The sequence below is a fragment of the Strix aluco genome, chromosome 1 (assembly GCF_031877795.1).
Source record: "Strix aluco isolate bStrAlu1 chromosome 1, bStrAlu1.hap1, whole genome shotgun sequence".
In the NCBI taxonomy this organism is placed as follows: Eukaryota; Metazoa; Chordata; class Aves; order Strigiformes; family Strigidae; genus Strix; species Strix aluco.
Window position 1 is genome coordinate 36,172,383 of NC_133931.1, and position 12,097 is coordinate 36,184,479.

Consider the following 12,097-nt stretch of genomic DNA (forward strand, 5'->3'; position numbering starts at 1 on the left):
TTTCCCAAGTTGTTTAAATGTGCATTGTAAGCAATGATAAAATGACAAGTTATCATTGATCTGTCCTTTCCTCCATCTCAGAGGGATTCATTAAATAATGCATGCACCCATGTGAATTACCCTTCTTCACTATACTATCCCCAGACCATTAGCCAAATATAGCAACAGCAGCATCTTTCAACCCCTAGAAACCCTTTGGCTTTCATTTAATTAAATTATCCCATTATGAAAACTCTTATAATGAGATTAAATTTAATTATTTATTAGACACTTATTTGCACTAGGGAACCTATCAATTATGCATGGTTGTGCTAAACATTTTTCAATCCATCACCTTTTCTTTTCATGGAAGGTGCAATTTATTAAGTGCAACTGAAGTACTGTAACAGAAGAACTCTAGCAGAAATGTGCATGCCATCCTAGTTCAATTAACTGCAAATGTAATAGGAAAACAGAAATATGAAAATTTATTCTCTGTCATTTTGAAATACAGCACACTGTCAGAATTGCACATTTTGCAATTATTTGGTGCATCTCCTTTTTACATCCTACCTAGTAAAGTTCATGGGCAGTCATTTTAATTCATGTTTTTTGGTTGTATTTTATGTGTTAATGGTTCCTAGTTGCACAAAAATTCAGATGTAATGCCTAATTAGAATAGTTCAAAGAAATATTTCTAGTCCACTGTGGCTTGTAGCAATGTATGTACAAGTATTTCTTATTAATTTATAGAAGATACTAATATTCTCTTAATATAAATTAGTTGATCATAAAAATTAAATTTTAGGCAAATTGTCAATGCATATAACCATAAAAAAATCATCAGTCACATATGTTCTTGATAAGAATTTGGATATGAAGGCAAAAACATATAAGCTACCAATAATTGTTTCAAGCAGAATGACATTTTCTGATGAATGTTAAGAAGATATAAATGTCAATACAGCTCTAAGCTTCTCTTTTATAAGACCTTGTCAATATGTAATTAATTATTCAACTGGAGTTCTGTGTGGCTCAGGGCAGCATTTCAAAGAGCTTTCTTTTGTAAATTGCAAAGTCATCATAAGATTACTTTTACTTTTTTCCTTTCCTCTTTTTCACATTTAGAAATAGCATGTGTTTAAAAGCCTATAGACACCTGCGAGGTGGCATATGTAGTACAGTGATAAAGTGAGGAGCAGTAGGCTTTTTAGTAGCAGTAGGCTTTAGCAGATGCTTTTAATACATTACAAAATTCTGCCTTGCTTTAAAAGTGCTCATATTTCATTTTCAGATGTGAATGGGGGTCAGACAGAAAGATATATGTCCTTTTTTTCCTCACTTATGCATGTAAGAGGATGTTTGCTTCATTAACTTTTAAATTCACTGGCCAAATAGACTGCATATTTTAGAGGATTTAAGTAAATGTGCCCCAAAGTTCATACAAATTACTGTAGAGCATTTCAAACCTCATCTTGAAGGAATGAGACATGATGCTGTTAATGAAAACAAAAGGAGTACTGCCTGTATTTGGCAAAACAGTCATATCTTGTACTTATGACTTTATCAATGTCACTGGTTGTTATTATTTGGTACTTTCTTCCTGAAAGTCAGGACTGTTAATTAAATCTCAGTGTACCCTAGTGGGCTTGATAAGATGGTTTTATTCCTGTGAGGGAGATTACATTCATTAGGACAGCTCTCCAGACAATATCCAGAACTGAAGTTTACTTTTTGGTATGCTGTGTTTGCCAGCCAAGGATCTAGCTCTCATTTTTCAGACTAGCCAACCATCTTCCACTTGGATAGATACGCTCATATGTAAGATCAGTACATAGTCACACACAAGTATGTTAATCTGTTGAAGTACCAAGATCATATATGAAGTGAGTGGTGGTACCATAACTAGTAATTTTGGCCTCTGACACTTCCTTTGTAGAATCAAACCTTTGAGTGAAGCTAAAATATAGTATCTAAACCAAAACCTTTGCAACATTACACTGCAATGAGATTACCATCTGCACATTCTGGAATGGTGAAAGGGTGAGTTACATTTGACATCTTTTCAGCCTAAAAGCAGCATTTTAATATATTTTTCAGTAAGTTACAGCAAAAACTTCATTTTAACTTTGGCAAAGATGTGACGATTGCTGTGTTTTGCATTTTGAAACCTTGGTGCTGCAGTTGGCTTTGGAACAACCCATCTTAGTCTGTGTTGGGGGCTGGTAAATTGGCAACGGTTATTCTCATTTTTCTCATTGTATAATCAGTTGGCAGCTTTGAACTCTACTTTGAAATCTCCTTTAAGGATCATGTAGGTCACACACTACAATATGTTAAAAAATAATTTTAAATGCATCCTTGAGACAGGAAAATGAGATTAAAATGAAAATGAACATGAAAAAGTATGCTTGAGACATGACATCTGTGAGCCACCTACTTAAATTATAGCTATCCAGTCAGGCTAGATGCACTGGTAGGTGTACTCAATTTTTACACCTATATTGCATGAAGGTTTCAGTGTTCGCAAATTGGCTGAGGTTGCAGTTCTCCATATACTCCTTTCTTCCTTTTACATGTGATAATTTTTTTTTTTTTTCAAGTGGTACAGGAAAAGTGAGCCTTCTAAGAGCTTCAGATGCCAAAACATTAAAGAAAATGTATATCCAGCTTATATGGTGGATATATTATGTGGACCAGGTTTTTTGGATATAGTTTTTCAATAGTTTGGATACCAGTTTTGATAGTTTCACCTGAGCAGAGGAAAAATAGAATGGCAGCAATGTAGGCTTTTCATTTACAGCTTGATAACAGCTTGTTAACTTTCATTAATATCTGTTTGCTTTCGTATTTAATAAATACAACAATTAATAGGATACTGCATAGGTATCAATATGTTAAAAAGCTACTAATTTCAGCTGCATACCTTTTTGAGCTTTATTTTTAACACTGATGGTGAAACCACAGGATGTGGCCTAATCTAGCTTGTTATAATCTTTGGTCTCATGTCTTTATTAGTATGGTTCTGAGTTAATATAATTTAAAAATGTTTTAAAAGAAAGATATCAAGTTTAGTAATAATATTACTTAGAGGCATGGAGTTGCCACCTTTGTTGCTTGTTTATTGCTTTCCCTTTCCATAACTGTTTAACTAGAAACAGGTTTCTGCGGAGGAGTTAAGGTAGGAGTAAAAATAATGTTGTATCAAGGAAATTATGTTAAAAAGGAAAAACTTGTTAAAAACAGAGGGAAACACAGGTTTTCAGAAAATTGCAGGATGCAGTAAAATTTTTAGGACACTAAATGCAAAGACCTTTCAGCTCTTTTTTATTCTTACACCTTTTAAAATATTTTTAGACAACTGAGACTTTGTTTAGCTTAGGTGAAAAGACTTCTGATTTGAGATTTGCTTGTTTCAGGAAAAGATTCCTTTTCAACAGAACATTGATAATTTTCCAAATACAGATAACCATAGCTGGAATTCATCAAGGCACCAGGTCATTAAGCCAGGGAGAAAGACTCTTGCTTCCCCTATCCCTGATGCGAAGCATTTTCCCATCTATTTAGGCCCTCAGGTTGCCAACACTCTTCCCATTTTCCTTGAAACAAGCTGACAGCCTAAGGCTTTCCAGCAGGCTGTGTAAAAAAGCCCTTTCAAGACTTACTTGATATAAAATCAGGTTCATCATGAGCTCATACATGGTGTCTGTTCCTGTGGCTTTTACTTCTTTTCTAGGGGTCTCATCCCTCACTACATTCCTATGCTGCCTTTGATTTTATTTTCTGGTATTCATCAAAGTAGAATGAATGAATGAATGGGTGAAAAGTAAGATCCTCTTCACTTATATCACTCTTACTCATGACCTGCTGCTATGTGGTGAGGAAGAGAAAGTCAGTCTGGCCCACATATGAGACAGGACAGTCCAGCTGTGTACAGCATTGAGTCTGAGATGCTGGCTGAAAAAAAAAAAAAAAAAAAAGTCAAATGATCTGTAATATGGAAGAAGTGACTTCTTGATCACAGCTATAGCTGAGCCCTGGTAGCAGGGAATGCGCAACCAAACTGAGGAAGGTTTTTGTGTAGTATTGTTTTCCCACCTTTAGCAGCTCTATAGGATGAACCTGATTTCTTGAGGTACAGCTTTGCTCGTATAGGTAGGGACTGAAAGGATTTCCTGTGACAACTGGCAGATCTTACCCTCTGGGGAACTGTCTTTCTACATAAAATGAAGTTGCTCTGTCAGCAGAATGAATGTCAGCAAAATGAAAAGTTCATTAAAATAACTGAACAGAACTGTAAATGGAGATCAGGCAGTTTCTTGTTGTAACCCAGTTTCCTAAAGAAAAAAGTCTTTTGCAACCACATTCTTTGTACATGTCTGTCTAGCTATATGTCTCCTAATAATAACTTTCCAATTTGTTGGGAAATCTCATTCCAGTCTGACAGAGAGCTAGCAGCCTCAAAAATATCACACTCCTTCAAGTTTTATGAGAACAGGCAGATGGCTTATGGAGAACGTGTGTAGACATCTTTGGCTGATAAAAGGCTAAAGACCTTTCAGTAGACAAATGTGAATCAGTGAGATAGGGCTGCCCTGGACTGACAATGGCAAGGTTGGAGGCATGCGGGTCTTAGTACAGGCTAGCTGCCTTTTGACCCCAGGGGTGATGAGGCTCATTGTGTGTCCCTCTCCCCAGACTGGGGTTTTGTAAGAGGTGCATAGTAGAGTTGTCTGTGTCACCCCTAAGCCATATACCCTCAGCGCTCCCAAGCCCAGAGATTGCATTTCCAAGCAACTTGCATCCCAGAAGCTGGACTCTTTCCTCTTAGGAGCTACACCATTCTCATCAGCGAACCTCCCCTTCTTCCCTGTCTCATGATTCCCTTCACTTAAGCAGCCCCACAATCTTCTCTTACAGTTCCCCAACATGGAGCCTTCAAATCCATTGCAGCTGCTTCACCACCAGATTTCAGCCTGTGTTAAGGTGCTGTGGCTGTCCATGTTCACTGCCCCTGCCTCCGTGGCCACTGAATCTCTTGCAGTTATCTGTGTGGGGGAGAAAAGTCCTCCCTTCCCCCATTCTTGGTTTCCAGGAGATGTAAAAAAGCTGTTTAGAAGCAGCAACTGTGAAAAGTGAAGCCTATGAGCTATAAAACAGAGGGGATCTCTGGCAAGACACTGTAAGTAACTCTAAGCCTGTAATTCTCTCTACTCACAGCCTTGCTCTAAAATACCCTGGCTGACCTTCCTGGCACATTGTGGGGAAAGTTCAGATATAGTCAAATGACAAAAATCTTGCTGTCATTAGCTTCTGGGGGAGGAATGTCAAAGCACAGTTTCTGGGACTGTTTGATGGACCAGGTTGATTATGTCTTATTCTGGTTTTAGTGGTTCTTTTGATGCTACTTTTTTGGTAATTATACTTTTAATTATGTCAAAGGTTCCCAGGATATTAATTTTCTGTGTATCTAAATAGGCATTTCAGCAAAGGAATTAATGGAAACGTCTTTAGGGATGAGGATTAGGAGCAGCATGAGGAGTTTAGTAACTCTGATTAGGCTGGGCACTTTTTCCTTTGGGTATAAAATGCCACTGGAGCATCCTGAAGTATCTGTATGAAAAGACTGCATGTCCCTTGTGTATTTATAGATTGTAGAGTGGGAGATGCAGTCAGTACATACTTGGAATTAGACACTTGTTTTAGGTGGTGGAAAGCAGGAGGGAAATTTTCAACTTAGAGTGTGAGAACATAACCATGTGACTCTTATTAAAATTAATAGGAACTGCATAGTGTAGTCTCTATGCACCACTTTGAAAATTTCCCTGGGTGTTTCTCTATGAATATTTATGCAATCAGAAATAAAATGCAGACAATGAAGCAAAAGCCAGTGTAAATACAAAGTGATCACGTAATTTACATGTTTTTAATTATTGACATAAACTCCACTTTTGTCCAGTAATAAAAAAATGCATATGAATGAAGAAAGTAGTTAAACACAAAACAAAACAGTTTCAGCAATTACTTAAGAGGAAATACTTTTCTGATTGAGTTTCTAAAGAAGTCATTAAACCTGCTTGCACTTTTAAGAAAGATATTAAAAATCTATAGTCCAGTATGTTGGGTTTTTTTTTAAAAAAAAGACAGATGATTGCATAACTCAAGAGGAGGGGTTTATGTCAGTGAGATCACGAGATATCAAACAACCTTCTGTGAAGGATGTCATGAGAAAGGTGCAGGAGGTAAAAGGAAAGGGCTACGCATTTGCTTAAGAACCCACCTATCTACAGTTCCTCTGACCAGTTACTACTGGCTTACTAAAAGACATAGGGAACTTATCTTTAATTAAGTCATGAATGGTGTTAATTTTATTATCCACTGATCTTTTATTCAACGGCATAAATCCAAGGCAAGGTAACTAGCAAGGCTCATGGTTCCTGATCATCAGTTCGGTTCAGGGAAAGAATAAAAGATGAAGCAGTTATGTCTGAAAAAAAATATTTATCATACGGTGTCTGCACCCCATCCAAGACTGAAGACCCCCAGAACTAATTTCAGCTGTTAGTATTATTATACCACCTTTGCTTTCCCAAGATGGATGCAGCAGGTCAAAGAATGGCAACGACTGCAAAACAAGAACGATTCTGAATCAATATAACCTTTAAAAAACCTGCCAGGAAAAGTAGATGTTCTGCAGCTTTCTCTGTGCTTCCCTGTCTGCCAAGTAGTTTCTACATTTTGAAGTCTTGTCAAGCTGAGCAGCAATCTTCCACCAAATAATTCCATCACCAATTAGTCTGTCATAGGCTTTGTCAGTTTATCTTAACTTCTCTGCCCTATGGACTGAACACTGGATACCAAACAAAGATCAAGAGAAAAGAAATGTTATGCTTTCTCCCTGTATAACACTGCCTTAACCCAAACATCCTCCTCCCCTGAAGTTGTGAAGCAGTGACATTCCTCCGCAGGACCCCATACTGAAAAAGGAAACAGTCACATCTCCAGTAGGACCAACCCACTCACACCCTTCCTAGTGAGACTCAGTGTAGGAATGGTTAAAGGGTGAGGAGAAATTGATCAGTATCAGAGTCACCCCTTACATGTCACAAGCAAAATACAAGCACCCTCTCTATCCTATGGAAAATCTAAGAGGATAGATTCCCCTGGGAAATACGTGTGGTCCTTCCCCAAGAGAAGGAGAGTTTAACTGGCTTGTGTAAATCAGTTAACCAAAGGGTAAATTGAGAGAGGGATGGAAAATCATGCTAGGTGAATGTGGGCATCCTCAGCTGTTGGCGGCAGCTCATGAACAGCTGGGTAGCAGAACTTGCTACAAAAAACCACCAGCCAGCTTGTATTGCCACAGGACTGTCCCTGCTGACTATAATTCAGAATATCTGTGATTCCTACTTCAGTGGTTCAGATCAAGAGAGCTGATAGAGTGAACACAAAAGATATCTAATAAATACATCCACTCCCTTCTCTCATCTTCAAAGTCAAGAGAAGGCAAATAATTTTCCGACATGCAATAAGGCAGTCACCCCTGTGTGGGAGAATGGACTCCTCGGAAGGCATTTATAATGTGGTTAGGGGCAAGACACCAATGTGTTGGACAACGTGTTGAGTTCTCTGATAAACATTTTCTGAAAAGTATTTTGCAGAGCTAACAAGGAATTATGTAAACAGAGAAATAATCAGGTAAGGTGATCAAGACTGAAGAACTTAAACACTTTTTCAGGGTGCGGTTATGGAAAGATGATTGGGATGCATTTAGCAGATTTCAGCTAACGAGGTCAGAGTTGTGATTTCAGGCAGGTGAGGAAACCGAACAAATTTTAAATGGTAAATCAGTATTTATGTTTTCTAGACTTGCAGGAAGTCAGGGTTTCATTTGTTTTAGCCCAAATGTTTGGAAAAAAAAAAAAAAAAAAAAAAAAGGGAAATTTTGAAAACACTCTTTTCAGGAATAGCTCTTTTTGGGGACAAAGAGTTCCCTAAAAAAAACAGTTTTATTTTCACCATCAAGCCAAGCTACTCTACTGTGCTGCAAGAGATGCAGTGTCTGGCCCTAACAAATTGCATTTGCATGAGGATGTGGGCGTTGTGATGTTTTCTGAATCCCGGCAGGCTTTAGGCAGCAGAGAACGGTAGCCTAAGCACAGTGCTCAGCTCTGCAAGGGGAGAAATGGCACTTAGTATGCTCAGTAACACAATTTAAGCACCACTTCCTATCTGACATTGTTAATTACTTCATTTTTCTTAGATTATGTCCAATACAGTTATTTGGGTTGCATTGTAAGTTAGGTTGAAAGCTGAGGCCAATTCATAGAGGTGGGAGCAGTTTGGGAATATTTGTTTTTTTCTGATAAACAAGAAAATATATTCCTTTCACTTTGCTGATCCAATTCATAACTATTCAGTATAATTACTCATAATATTAATACCTTGTCATAAATTTTATTTTTCATTGTAACTGTTAACCAACAGTCATTAATAAAATGCAGACCTTTACTTGGTATTCCATCTGTGACTGGAATACCAGAGTTCAGGTATTATAAATCAGTTTTGAAGGTTGAACATCAGTTTGAAGATTTCAAAGCATACTTGTTTCTGTTAAGCTTTCATAAAGGATGTTTCAGAATTCATTATTTTTTGATTCTATTTTGTGAATCCATTTGCACATTTCAGAAAGCAAGCAGAGTAAAGACTAAATTCTTTGGGATTTTCAAATCATGGAGCTAATCCAAGATCCATTCAAGTGAACAAAATCTACTTAAGTTACTTCTTCTTTCAGTAGAATCCACCCTACAGAGATGTTAATTTAGACATCATTGCATTTGATGTTAGGCAGGGAAGGATGCTGTGACTTATTAGTTCTTCTAGGATGGGAGGAAAGAACCACATTTTCATATGCTAAAGGAGATATTAAATGAATTAGTCATTCCCTTGAGTAAATGACACCTATGTGCTTACGGCATGTTGATATGTGGACATTTTATAAAGTCTGGATATCACTATTTTTATTATTATTACTGATGCCTGCACATGTACTTTCATGTTTGTTAAATGACATCACTCCTTTCTGATTGCTAATAGTTCGCGTTACTATTAGTTCTCCGCTATTTGTGGGAAGATTTGTTGATATTATACATGGATCTTTCTAGCAACAAAAAAGCCATGTATGTATGCTTAAACACAGCTAAAGTTGGAAATTTGGCAAGTATCTTTAAGCTGTGCAGTGCAGTTTTATTAAAACAAAGAAACTTATGTCTTGCAAAGTTACAAGCAAGCTTAGGTGAGTGTAAAGATTTAGCAAATCAGTGTCTCCAACCAATCTCTTAAATCACTGTGATTTATTCCTTTTTTATTCATAGTCATGAATTTCTAAACCAAATGTAAACAGCAGTCTTCAAACCTCTTATTCAGGGTCTCTAAAGTCCACTTCTCTTACTAAATTAATAGGAAACATTTTTACTGCGCATTAACTTTCAGCTATTTTTTCATTGCCATTCACTTCAAATCATTTTATGGTACCCATTCATATTTTGAGAAACTGGTGTCTTAGCGGACTTCAGTGCGTTCAAACATGAAGAAATAACTAGTCCTGGATCCGGCAACCTGGGCTGTGAGGGTAGACTCCAGCACTAGTACACAGCCCATTTGAGGTCAGAGGGACTATTAATGGGTGCCACAGTCCACCTTTGGATCGGACTGCAGAACGGTGGCGTGGGCTGAAGCAGACCCCAACACTGGCTGACAACACCTCGTAGCGTAGGACCTGCTGAAATGTGTTTCATCCTGCACATTCATCAGATGGTAAAAACAATTTTAGGCAACCCCATATTAGATTGCCATAAAAAATAGTTGACCTACCAGTTGTTACTTTATGATGTACTGCATACCTATTTACTATTATTTACTCACTGACCAGAAAAAACAAGAGCCAAATCCTGGAATTCTTCAACTAATAAAGATTTGTATAAAGCTCCTGCTGTGCTTGGTATACCACATATGTCTGAGACCAATTCCATAAAAAGAAACTCAACATAAAGTTGATCCTATTTCAAGTCAAGCTTTAGATGCATACACAATATTTTATGGTATTTTGGAGGTGAAAATATTAATAGTGTTTTCTTATTTTACAAAAAAAGTATTAGAACTAAAAATAGTGAGGATTTTATGAGAGGGGAGAGACAGGAGGGAAGAGAAATGCATTGTAGGGTTATCATTTCTGGTCTGTGGAGGCTTTTTTGGGTCTCACAGAGGAACAAAAGCCTTATGATGCCCAAGCTGTACTCAGTTGGGGGGCAGCCACTTTCCATCCCTTGGATTTGCCCCTTCCCAACTGTAGACACCACACAGTTCCTGAGACTCTTTCTGAATTCAAACCCCTTTCTAGATATGGATTAAGGTTTGGGAGGGGAAGCCTTCTTTCTGGATGCTTCTTTTCATTTGCAGTGAGGGGTGGGGAAGCAATTCATCAGTGGCTGCAGGGGCCGAGGATGCTTTCTTGCATAGCCACAGCCCTTTGGGGCTTGGTGGAGCAGGCAGCAGCACCTCTGGTATCCTCAGCCAGGGCAATGGAGCACTTGTTTGTGTCCCAGGCACCATAAGACACCACTTGAAGCATTCAGTCTCCAGCAGTATAATTTTGACTTTGTTTCAATATCATCTGCAGTGGAGTACATTGGTGGGGTATGTTTCAAGCTAGTGCATTTTTAGGCTGCTAAATCTACTAAATTTTCCTAGGTATCTCTAATTTACGATTTGCTGCTTTCCAGAAGAGGTATTAAACATCAGCCTAGATACACAAATGTACCCTGTATGAATACAAGGAAAGTGACACCACATGCACTGAATATAAGTAAGGCTTTTTGAGTTGCATTCAACACATTCCTTACACTGATAGCTGCCAAATTATGATTTTTTAAAAATCAAATTATAAGAGTTAAATTATAATTGTTTATCTTGGCTCGTCCACCTTTGTTATGAGTTCTTCATACAATTGTGTTCTGTTGTGTGTATCTTTGTGTCCTCTTCTCCTTATGTTATTGTGTTCTTCTGGTATCACTGCGTGAGCAGCATGGTGCCTCTGCTTGGTGTGCAGTAGCCAGGCTATGTCTTTCAGCACATAAATTGACATCCAGTGCAAGGTGTTTTAATTTGTCTGTGTCTAGTTTAGCAACATTATTTAATGGAGGTTGTTGTGTATAGAGATTCCTGTATTAGAAAAGGCAAGGCATTCTTAAAGACACATTTTGAGAACTACATTGGATGAATCACTCGGCTGGATGTGAATGCCTCAGTCTTTTGTGCATGAAAATATGGTACAAGACAGAGGGGAAAGGTACATGATTTAGTTTTTTAGATATTGAAATCAAATTTTTGCTTGTTCTTAATTCTTGTGAAACCCTCTTGAAATCCTTATTTTAACCTATTTCCCTCTAAATTAATGACAGGTTTGCAGGGACAAAAGTACTGACTGCCCTCTGTGATTTTTTTCCCTTGAGCCTAGGTTTGAAAGGAAGCTGTCATCCTATGTTCATGGGCTGAAAATATAAGTGTAATTGTGAATAATTGGTTTAGGAATTAAATATTTCTTTGGAAAGGTAGAGTGTCAAGCAGGAAATATGTGTAGAAAATCTGTATAATGCACTTAATTAAAAAAAATCCATATTGGTAGCCTGGAAGTATCTAAGGCAGTGAAAAGAGTTTAAGCTTTGTTTACATTTTGGCTGCAAGAGGTGCCTCTCTTTAAGTATTTAGATAAACAAACCAAAGCTGCTGTTTTCATTACCATGTAACACAGAGCCCAGTTTCCTTACCTCAGAGAACATTAAACTAAAATTCGGTGGCAGAAAGCAATTCGATCTCTTGCAAATATAAGTCTTTGATAAACCTTACAGTATGGAAAAGAAAAAAAGCCAACCTTCAAATTTTGTACCTATTGACATTGCTTAATAAAAACATCTCAAGTGCTGGTGCTTCTGGGTGTGTTTCCAATAGCAATGTGATTGCAAGGCTCTGTGGATAAAGTTACCAATCCTTTGAATTCTGACCTTCAGTCTAAAACAGCTTTAGAGGTTACTCTTTTTCCGATTTGTGAGATTGCAGAGAA